At 38.8% G+C, this 12,431-nt stretch overlaps 1 long non-coding RNA gene across 1 annotated transcript; it reads right to left on the reverse strand.

The window, feature by feature from the left end:
* LOC126334707 (uncharacterized) lies at positions 1 to 12,006 on the reverse strand. The gene is made up of 3 exons (XR_007564772.1): positions 11,797 to 12,006; positions 635 to 813; positions 1 to 508 (listed from the first exon to the last, which is right to left on the reverse strand). It is a non-coding gene; the product is annotated as an uncharacterized LOC126334707 (long non-coding RNA).
* Between the last annotated feature and the right edge of the window lie 425 nt (positions 12,007 to 12,431).

Below are 12,431 nucleotides of genomic sequence, written 5' to 3' on the forward strand. Positions count from 1 at the left end.
CATAAAAACAGTCTCTGTTTTTTCAAAACTTGATAAATGCAACAGTCATATGCCATATTGAAAATAAATTTTTCTTCTACATTATAAACTTTGCACATCTCTCTAAAATTTTGAATTACAGAAAATGCAGCTGCTTACGACACTATTCATGTAAATGAGTGAATTCATAGTCTTGGTGTGCACTTGTGGTTAGTTTAGGTGATTACATTCAATCTGATGAACATTACAAAATTTGGAACAGATATTACAGACTTCATACTAAGTGATTATTTTCAAGTCAGTGCCTCTGATCAAGTCACAAAATTATTTTTGGGGGGCCAAGAATAATTTTCTTAGGACTGCGTTTCCATCTACATGTTCGACACTCCAAACCAAAGTTATCTGTCAAATGTAGTACCTATTTGCAGATGACACCAGTGTATTGATTGAAGATGGAAACAGAAAGGCTCTTAGACTGAAATCTTTTCATTTGTGACTTCAGCATACAGAGTGGTTTGGGAGCAATAACCTAAAAAAAAAACTGCCATTATACAATTCCACACACAACAATTTTAAAAATCCATTAAAACCAAATATTTCTTTGGAAAACCAAAAAATTAAGTGTCACTGGAACAAAATTGCTTTGTTTACTTACAAAACAATCTGAAATAGAATTTAAGAATGTGATGTGCTGTTCCATATAATTCTCGTTGCATAGGTCATTTTAGAGAGCTTGGAATTCCCACAAGTGCTGAAGGAGAGTGGTGGCACGCATACTTTCCCTTGTGAGTTCTGACATCATATTCTTGGGAAATTCTCCTCACAGCATAACAACTTTCATGAAACAAAAAAAGATTGCATGATTTTCAGCTATTTGCATTTTTCATTATCCTCACAAACTACGACTGGCTGGCGACTAGCCTCTACCGCTTGACTCGCTGAAATTTCAATCACAATGTCATTTCAGTCAGAGTATAGGTCAGTAGTGGTACAAAACAAAAATTAAGGTATGTTTCTTCAACTTTATTTATGTTTTGATTTCACTATGTCATCCAATGAACTAACATTTGTGGACTCACTACTTTGGATAATCTCATGAAACATGCTTCGGTGGAGAAGCAAGTGTTGTTTGTCTATATCTGTTCAAACATTCATTCAATATTTTATCTTTCTATGAATCAATTTCTTCTTGGCGATAACAATTTGATTTACAAAACATGAATGATTGAGTTTTGAACCATGATTCATAATACAATCTTCTATATTTGTCACATACTTCATCAATTCATCTGTAGAAACATTTAGTGGAGTCATCATATTTCTTTTCTTCTACTTTTCTTCTACAGGGTAATTTTGGGGAATCAACATACATATCTTGACATTTTGAAGTTACTTCACCCCAGAATGATTCAAAATTGTTTCTCATAAATTTAATAGAGAAGGCCAATAAGATGATATCCACTCTTGTAACTTCTAAGTCTAGGGATTTCCTCTGGTCACATTGATACCACAAACATAGCACTACAAACAGTTTTACCAAAAGTGGTAACATGAAAAAGAAATCATATGTCTGCATATTAATCAAAAAGCCATTTGCTTTGGCCCCAGTGTCTGAATTGTCATTTCTTGAAACATCGAGAAAAAATTCCTGAAGTTCCGTATAGTTGGACAAAACTGAAGACATTGTCTTACAAGTTGGTCCGTAAGATACTGGGCAGATTGGTTTCAAATTTGTAGAGGCATCTGCCTTCAGGTGAGCAAAAAGATCTAATCTTTTAGGCAAATCTCTCACAAAATGTATTAAGTCCTTCATAACATTCAATGCATTTTGACATTCTGGAACTGCTTTCACAGTGTCTTGTAGTGTTAGATTTAAACAGTGTGCAAGGCAGTGCACAAACACAGCTCTCCATTTCCATAAACTTTGTCTGGACACCATTATATAAGCCGGCCATGTTAGCTGAACTGTCAAAGCCTTGGCCCCTACAATTAGATGTAGGCAAATCAAATCGTCTTAAAATGTTGATAATAATACAAAGTACCGCACCTAAGGCTCTGTTTGATATAGAGTATAGCCCTAAAAAATATTCTTCTATCTCTAGCGAAACATCAACAAATCTTATACAGATACTAAATTGCTCTTTGGTGACTATGTCTGTTGTTTCATCTGCTATTATTACACAAATACAGGATATCAAGAGTGCAGAATATTTTGCATGACTTATAAATGGACATCCCATGATGTGCAAAATGAAATTTTGGTCATTTTAAGTTTCCCACTATAGCCATATTAAAAGTAGCTGGTCATCTTCACACTGACAATTTATTACACCTTCAAAGTTACTTGTTTCATCAGTATGCCCACGTATTGCAAGCCGCTGCACTGCTAAATACTGGAGGGAAGATATGATTTTTAGTAAACAAGCTCGGTTTCTTTCGTTTGTGTCAGTTTTTCTTTGGAAATCTGGCTAAATACGTTGACATTCGATTTTAAAGGTTTGAATTTCAGTACAGCCTTTCTGTGCAGCCCAATGCTTCATGCACTTTCAACTTTGATTTTTCAGACTGGAAGAAAGGGGTAGAAGTTTCCATGAAAGTTTTTTCCATTTTGTGAGAAAACTGAAAACGATTTTCTTCAAACATTTGTCTGCAAATTTTGCAAAAAATTATATCTTTTACCTTATTGTAGTCGATCCATGCAAATTGCTGTTTTCAAGAGGGCTGATAACAGCATTGTTTTTTTCTGGGAACAGTGTTTTTTGTCAACACCACAGTTCCATCACTATCTGTGTCTTTGTTGTCACACACAGCGATGGTGGAGATAGACCCAGTGTTAGTGGTGCTAACACTTGCCACATTGTCACATTTCTTCCTAATTATAAACTTGTTAATCTTTCGTTCCTTACTGTCCAGTTTAAAATAGTCTTACTGTGACACAGTTCAGTTGTCCAACTGACTACTGGTGATGCCCAGTTCTGGAATATTTACATTTGTTGCCAACATTAGCTGTGGCCTTGTATCAGAATAATTCATCGAATATAAAGAGATATTACAATTCTACCCTTGAGTGACGTTTACAAATTTTCTATCTTCATACTCGCAGAATCCATGTGCAAAATAGTTTCATAAAATAGCTATGCCATGAGTGTGCCAATTAGCCTAACAACCACCAGAGAGAGCACTACAAAGAATAATTAGGCAAAGACAATCTCGGAAGCTTTTTTTCTGAGCTTGGTTTTGAAGAACTGTAATCTGATTATTGAGATTTATGACAGAAGATAACTGATACGAACTGTACGATTAAAAGGGAAATATATATATTGCTCCTTCATACAAAGGTGTGTATTTGACATTTGAGAATTAATGATATTCATCGATATATTGCGTAGTTGTTAATCAGAAGGGAACTTCCGAAAGACTGGATACAAATCTGAATTTAACCTTCCAAAGAAGTAATGGAGCTCTTGGATTATTAAACTTCATGAAAGCCAAATATCCGCTTGATCTGAGGTTTCCCGACTGCCTCATATTTTTGGGAGCATTGTATAATCATTGTATTTGTACAGACTAGCAGACTGACGCAAAGCATGAGCCTGCAGAGAAGAAGAAACATCGCCTGATTTCATTATAACAAGTAAAATTTCTGAATCATTTTGAGTGACTTAGCTATGACTGTGTTCCCTATCATGAATGACTGATTGCTCGAACGAATTGAGAACTACATAGATAGGAGGAAAAATTACAGCCTGTGTAACAGTACTGTGCGCCTAACAAGAAGTAGCCATGTAACAATAGTGTTGATTATTGTTAAGACTGATTCTAGGGAGGGGGCGGGGGAGGGGGGGGGGGGGGGGTGGCGAACCATGCCATCACCCAGGGTGGCAGATTTTTGTTTGGGCATGGCAAATCCGTCTTGCGTAAATGGAGGAATGTGAGAATAAATTGGAAATACAAATTATTTATAAAATCAAGGGTCTTATTGAAAATTATCTATGGTACAGAAACAGTGTGCTCCGATTTACGAAAGAAATGTGTCCTCCAACAAAAATTGCTTAAAATGTATTGCACTGTAAACATATCACTGACTGTTGTGAATATGTCTTTAATATCAAGGCAGCAAAGAGATGAATGAGTGTGATAAGTGAAAATAAGGTGTCATGTTTGAAATATATTGTGGGACAAGTTGACTATGTCGTAAAAGGGTATGGGGGGGGGGGGGGCGCTTGATATTTTCACACAGAGCAACAAAATCCCTGGAGCCGGTGCGGATTTGTGCGGTGTTGTACCTACTGATTGTCAATACAATTTACAAAAATGAATGAAGGGTCTTTAACATTACCTAGTTCTTCTAGCGATCACCATCAAATTCAGTGTGACTATTACTCATTAGTTTTTTTTTTACAAGCTGCCAGTAGGTTGCTGTGGGAAGAAGTGGAGCTCATCCTAGCAGCCAAAGTGCTGCGAGCTCATGGTGAGCTTTCTTTCCCTGCATACCTCCGTACAGTAAAAGTGTGCGAATAGTACAGATGCAGGAGACAAACCCAGTCATGACAGTTTGTCACATGCAGAGGTTGGAGGAGTAGTGGAAAGAAAATACCGATTGTACGAGCTATTGCATATTCATCATGCACAAACATTATGCAAAATTGTATGTGCAAGTCTTAACAACTTTTCCAGAAAAGGATGAGGAAGGGGGAGAGAGCAGTGAGAAATGCATGTTTGAATATTGGGGGAGGGGGGGGGGGGGGGGAGTGAGGACCCTACTTTTAACTATTTGGGGGGGGGGGGGGGGCACAAAGTACCTTCCCCCCCTAAGTTGGCGCCACTGGACTTGATGATAAGTCTTCTGCGACATTTAAACAACAGGGAACTGCTGTGATGTTGCTAAGCCACAGCTGTAGAACTGTTTACCTGGACTGAATTTAATAACACTTTAAGTATATATGACCCAAAATGGCCACAAACAGTAGGTCAGATGACATCAAAGTGTTTAGGCTTCAAGATTTGGTGTGGAGCACATTATCGACAATAGCTTGCTTCTGTCATCAAAATTTCAGGCAGTTTCTGATGGAGCTACCGAGCACATCTGTGCATGTTTATTGGGTAGTCTATGAAGTGACTGAGTGTAGACAACAGTAGTAGACTAATGCCATTAAGCAACCAAGTTAAGCATCCTTACTTCCCAGAGTAATAAACAAAAGCAACACTCAATGATAGCTCTTTTACATACTTTTGGACAAAAATTGACAGGACAATTTTCGTGAGATCTGCTAGTGGAAGTGAAGTACTTTTGATTGTTGGAGGATGTTCACCACTGAGTGATGTGAATTGGAGAAAATAAATGTACATGTAATTCAATCTGAAAGCCCAGAGTTTTGCATTCATTATCACTGAAAGTAGTTACAAGCTGCAAAATTTGTTTGGAGAGTTTGACTGCAGACATATGGTGTTACTGAGGAAGAAGGGACTAGAATAAAGAAAGCATACCTTTGTGATAAGGAATCTATGTCTACAAAAAAAGAAGCCTTGGGTTTAATGTCCTGTTGACATTACGATCATTGCTAACAACACATTAATAGCACAAATTTTTCAGACAGTATATTCCTAGACAGTTTAATAACTGCCTCTTTGTTAAGCTTTTTTAAAGGAGAGAAAGCAATGCAAGGCCACAATAATGAAGTGTTGGTCAATTAAACAACAGAAATTATCATGTTGGTATATTTTCAAAATTGCCAAAGCCTTTTATTGAGCAGCTCACAACTTTGTACTACAAAGATTTATGTCATTAATGGCATCCCTATTGCATTGACAGAATTTTACCTCTATTAATGAGACCCTCTGCTCTATGTTATAGAGTATTTTCATGCCTGAGATACAATCTCAGAATGGGGGACTGCCACAGGGATCAGTACTGGGTCCGCTTTTGTTTATAACCTACTTAAATGGTCTTCCAGTAACTCTAAAGGGCAGTTCAGGAGCTGCAATGTTTGCTGATGACACAAGCATGCCAATCAGAGGTCCAAATTCAACCCTAGCAGAAACAGTTCAGTTGATTGCGAGATGTCTGAAATTGTTAGCTGAGAACCATTTGTAGGCCCGTTCATCAAAGACTCACATTATGCAGTTTCAGAATACCAATAATTACCTTTTATCATCAGTAGTAAAAATTAATGGCCACACTTTGAATGAAGCACAATGTGTTAAATTTGTTCGGGCCTTTCTAGATAACAAGTTAAAATGGTGTCAACACATTGATAAGCTAATGAAGCATCTCATTTCAGCATGCCCATAGAAACATCTCCCATTGTGTTGACCTAAAGACAACAGATTAGGCTTATTCTGCATATTTTCACTCCACACTGTCTCATGGAATTAGTTTCTGGGTCAGTACATCTAAAGTAAGTAAAGTTGTTATTCAGCAAAAGCGATCAGTACAAATAATACGTAAAGCAGACAATCATACACCTTACAAACACCTTTTTATGATCTTTGAGTTTTTCTGTTCACTTCCAAACATATTTTCACCTTAATGATTTTTGTTGCTGATGATAGTTTCCACTGTGATACACACTATTTTTGTCTCTCATATTGTGATAAAAATAAATGTTCATGTAGACTTTGCCTCTTTGTCCAGGGTTGAAAATGGAGGAACATACCATGGTGGTAACATATTCAGCAGGATCACATCTAACATAAAATAAGAAATTGAGAACCCCTATTAATTCAAAAGAACATTAAAACCTATCTCATTAACCACTGTTTCTACAAATTATCTGAATACCTCAGTTTAGGGATTGGAAAGTTCTTTTACCTACATGGCAAGTAGCACTATTTGTTACATTGCTCTTGGCTGGTTCATGAGTAAAGGGATCACAATATGGGGCCATCAATCCCTTTTTCCACAGTCAAACAGGTCTCTGGTTAAAAAAATTCCCAAAAGGAAAATGGGAAAGTAAAAGGCATAGAATTAACTGGGAGGCACAATGAAATAGTAAATGAAAGAAAGTAATGAAAAGGAGAGAATGTACACTAAAAGGCAAAGGTAGTGGAAGGTATTAAAATAATATAGCAGATAGCCTGGGCTGGCTGATTGCAAAAATAAAAAAGGATGAGCCAGCCACTCTGCAACACACTAACTCAACCTTTCTGCTACTCTGCCAATGGGTTTGGGAGACAATGCCGCCATGACTGATATAAAGTCCACCGCAGAGAGGCTAAAACTGGGCAGTACAACAAGATGTGGATGACAGTCATGTGAGAACCACAGCAACACCTAGGTAGGTTCTTGCGACGAAGGAGATGACCATGAGTTAGCCAAGTATGGCTGATGTGTTCTTCGTTTCAGTGCTTGTAGCTATGCCAGAAGATGTGGAACACCAGAGCATAGAAGGTGGTGAGGAAATGGCAGACAATGGTTTGCAGAATTGGAATGCACCATGCCAAGAGCAACACCTGGAAGAAGCGAATACAAACAGCGCTACTGCTAGCCTCAGCTGGTCAGATTAGCACCAGATCACAGACGTTAGTTATCTGTGAAATATGTCAACTTGTCTGAACAGTTCATATTGTTGTATAGCATTACAAGAATGCTGCATCCTGTTGTATGTACTGATGAGTGCCAAGTAGCTTTTCAAAAACTTAAGGATGCATTGCTCAGTGCTTGATGCTTAGTTCACTTTGATCCTGAAAAACCAGTTGTATTGTAAGTTGGCGCTTCCTCTTATGGAACTGGTGCAGTGCTTTTTGCACAGAACTGGTGATAAGGACAGACCTATAGCTTTCACATCAGAAGTGTTGTCCAAAGCTCAGTGTAATTATTCACAAATTGAATAAAAAAGCCTTTGGCTATTGTGTATGGTGTCACCAAATTGCAAACTCTTGTGATCCATTACTAAGTAAAATTTTCTGCCAAACAAATTGTGGTGGACTCTTTGTTTAATCTGATGAAACCGGTTTCTGTACGAACTACCCCAAAATTGCAAAGATGGGCTTTGTTGTTGTCTCAATACCTGTATGAGATTTTGTATCATTCAGCAGCTCAACATGGTAATGCGGATGCACTTTCACACCGATTGTCCCTGACATAGACTTTCATGCTAAAGCTGCATCTTGTTGCCACATTGATGCTCAGGATTCTGAATTGCCTCTATCTTTTCTGTTGAACCATAAGAAAATTGCACAGGCCACAGAAGCTGATCCAGTTTTGAACATTTTGCTCAAATGCATTTGCACATCTTGCCTCATTCATTGGCACACTACAGAGTTCATTTTGCTATTCAATCTTTCTGTACAGCAAGGCTATGCCGATGTGCAAAATGTGTGATTCTTGTTCAAAATGACAGTGGACAGTTATGTGTGTTGATCCCTGAAGCTTTGCAAAAAGAAGTGTTGCAGTTACTTCACTAAGGACACTGGGGGATTGTTCGAATGAAACAGTTAGTGCGTCGACATTGTGCACTTGGCAGGGTATGGATGCCCACATAGAACAGATGATGTCAGTGTCACATGTGCAGAAAATCAATCTGCACCACCACAAAAATTCTCTGCTTGGCGTAAGTCACAATTGCCATGGCACTGTGTGCACATAGACTTTACGGGACTTTTTAGGAACACTCGGTTAATTGTGGTTGGCTCATATAGCAAGTTTTCTTTTGCTGTGCCCATGAACTCAACAATGTCACATAGCACAATTCAGGTGTTGTCATAGACATTATTACTCCAGGTAAACCTTCAAGGCAAAAAGTCGGACAGTGGATAGAACAGAGCACTAGTTTGAAACATTTTGTGAACACAGTGGCATACTGCATCTAACTCATGGGATGTGAACTGAGGTCCATAGTCTATCAGCAAAGTGGAATATTTTGTCAGATCATTCAAGCAGCAGGTGGCCAAACTTTGCTCCGCATATCAGGGATCGTTCTTGTCTCTTATCATTCTCACCCATTAGATGGACCATCGCCGGCGAAACTGCTCAGTGGCCACTGCCATTGCACACTGCTCCACCCTCCTCAGCCTCTGGCACCACAGGAAGGCCGCAAGTTTCACTTTGTGCCATGCCTTTTACAGGGTTTCTAGCAGCAGAAAATAATGAGTGCGAGATGAGATAGTTCGATGACATGATGCTTGGATGTATCATCTTTCAGGTCCAGATGGTTTGCAGTGCAGCCATCAAAATCAACTTCACCTCTGAAATATCATCATTTACGTGACAGTCTCTTTGCCCCCAGATTCATCGGTCCAGAGGACATTGTGGCCACAGCAGCCACAGACGATGTCATCATGACACCACAGGATGACCCCATGGAGTCGAGGCCTTTGCGTCCTCTGCCTCCTCTCATACTACTGATGGACCACTTCCTTCATCTGGTTCATGGCAGCAGGAGGTGGACACGTACCCTTCTGGTTGTTTTCTGGGGGACATTTCTGTCAGAGCACAGGCCAGATGGCGGGGTTACAGCTGGAAACTGGAGTGCAGCCATGGCGGGGGATGCAGGAGTGTGCATGCTCTGATGGACTAGAGGCTGTGGCTGCAGGGGACGTCCATACACGATGACGGTTCTTGTAGTGTGAAGATCAGGGTCTGCCTGGAGTCATGGCGGCATCCCTGGTAGTCACCCTTGTGGACTTCCAAAATGCAAATGATTTGATAGACAGGCACCCTGATCTTCTCATCTAGACCCATTTCTTGTAGTGTGAAGACCACCAGTCCAGTTTACCTCCAAAGTCAAATTTAGAGATGAGCTCTCAGAGTTTCACCATTCAAATGAGATTTATACAAGGCGATGGACTCTTGTGCATGCTCTTCAGTTGTGTACTGGAGCAAATTATAAGGGAATGAACTTGCGCATTATCATATGGAACTGGACTGAAGATCAGATACAAGAAAGATAATCTCTGTGTGCTCCACCTTTGCAGGTATCTTGTCTTGTTAGCCAAGAGTATAGAGGACAGTACTTTCTGACTATAGATCCACTACAGCACAGCATTTAAGACTGGTGCACTGATTAGTTCCATGATGAATTATTGTAGCTGACTCTCAAACCACTCTTTTTTGTCACTTATTGGAGGATCCAATATAAATTAGTTAACAATATATACCAATGGAACCAAAATCATAACTCTATAGTTATTGTAAATTTGATAACGTAATTCAGTCTTTAATTAAATTAAGAATATGAAAAATAATTATGCTTTCTGGAAATCAAATCCCATACCCATTCCTGTTTCATTTCTATTTCTAAAAAATTTGAGATCATAATTACACTGGAAACTGCCATTATTGCTATATTTGTAATTATTTCTGAAAACAATTGTAAAAGAAATGACAGCTAGTAGGTTTAGCCTCCATGAATATAATATTGTCTGTCTTTACAATATTGTTGAATTGGGAATGTTATTTTTATATCTTCGTTCTTGCCCACATATTTTGATGTGTAATGTTTTTTTGGCAGGGGTCAGCTGTATGGAAGCTGCACTCATGATCTTTAAGGTGGCAGTGGTATTAGCAAGCTGGAAGGTCTGTGTTATGTTGAAAATGCATTATAGCATTAAAAGTGTTTTGAGAAGAATATAAAATCCTGACTACTTATTATTAACTTAATATATGTAGGTGCAATACCCGGAGAACTCTTCGTAGCTATTGCATAAAGGAATCATCCACTAGTACTATTGTGGCACAAAGAAGAATGAGAAGAATTTACAATTATTCTTGAGAAAGGAGCCAAGTTGACCAAATTTTAATTTAAACCACAAAAGATAATTAACTGGCCTATTCACTCTCACATACATGCCTTATACGGCCAACATATATTTTTCAACAGACACACAGTTAATGCATAGCTTTGAAAAATTATTATTGATGACAATTGTTCCAAGTTTATGAACGATGCTTTCTAGTGAAAGTCTGCAGTCAAGTATTTAGGGAAGTTGATTTCAGCAAATGAAAATGAGAACTTGGCAATAGATACCAGATGTGCCAAGATGGGACGTAAATGTTCTTGCAGTAGTGGTAGACTCTCTCCAAGTGTTGTGTTGGCTGTGGTGGGAGTCAGCATCAACACAAACAAGGAAGGAGTTTTTTGATAAAGAACTCTCCCTGTGTTCACTTACTCTTGCAAGCACACAGACTGTACATGACCTGACTTTCCATAAGTAAAGCAAGTCACGTTCTGCAAAAGGCAATGTCTTTTACATGTGGAAAAGCAGCAGGGACATGATTTCACAGCAGACACACACACACACACACACACACACACACACACACACACACACACACACACATTGACACTTGTTTACTCTGGCCAAAGTGTGGTGGCCTATTTGCACATGGTGGTTGGTTGCAAGGCCATAGCTGTTTGAGGTAGCTCCCATTTGCAGTGTAACACAAAGTGACAGAGCTTTTCACAGCACTATCACACGAGTCCTGATGTTCAATAATTTTTAATGCTTGTTTCAAAGTAGGATCAGAATGTTCAATAATTTGTTCATGAATCCTAGTATCTGGCACATTGGATGTAATGACATCATAAATCATAGTATCATTTTCAATGTATCTGTGGGCAGTACTCTGGTGATACCATCAGTGGGTCACTGATCTTCAGGGTTTGACATGACTATGTCTGTTCTGGCTTTTTCCACAACTGAAAGAACTTGTAATGAGCTCCAGCAACCTGCACCTGATCCTTGTAATACATAATGAGGGTGGAAACTAAATCTTCAAAAACTAGCAACTCTGGCCTACTAGCCAGGAATAAATTCTTTGGAAGGCAGTAGACTCCTGTGTCATATGTTGAGAAGAAATAAAAAGTTTCACAGTACCTTGCACTTGATGAGTAGCACAATGAGTATCAAGCTGAGCAAAGTACTCATTCCCTCCCTCTTGTTGTTCACTGAACGCTCAGAACTGTGCTGGACGCACAGAGGTGGTGCTGTGAATATGGCTGGCTGTTGTGGCAGAATTGATGTAGCAGCAGCTTGCACATGAATGAGCTGCTGGACTGTCATCACCAACTGTGACATTTGTTGTTTCTGAAACTGAATTAACTGCCTTAGATCATAGTCAGCAGCAATTGGAGGTGTACATGCAGGTGGTGTAGGAGGCAGGATAGAAATCACATTAATGAGAGGAGCACTGCAACAAAATAATTTGAAGGAATTAAAATATGTGAATACCATTCTGGCTAGTCTGCAAGAAAGAACACAATTAGTTGCAATGTGCTTCTGAAAGAAAAGAGAGAAATATTAGTGACGCATGCCAGATGTTGTGTCAACTATTGTGAGAGTCAGCACTGATACATACAAGGAAGGAGAGAAGCTGCAATGGCTGGAAGCAGGAATCCAAAATCATCTGTACAAAAATCTTTCATATTAGAAGGACACTTTGTTTGTAGGAAGTGTAAGCAGCACCTCAAGTTAATTTATGTTCATTTTCTTTTAGAAATAATTACTGTTCA

The sequence above is a fragment of the Schistocerca gregaria genome, chromosome 1 (assembly GCF_023897955.1).
Source record: "Schistocerca gregaria isolate iqSchGreg1 chromosome 1, iqSchGreg1.2, whole genome shotgun sequence".
Lineage (NCBI taxonomy): Eukaryota > Metazoa > Arthropoda > Insecta > Orthoptera > Acrididae > Schistocerca > Schistocerca gregaria.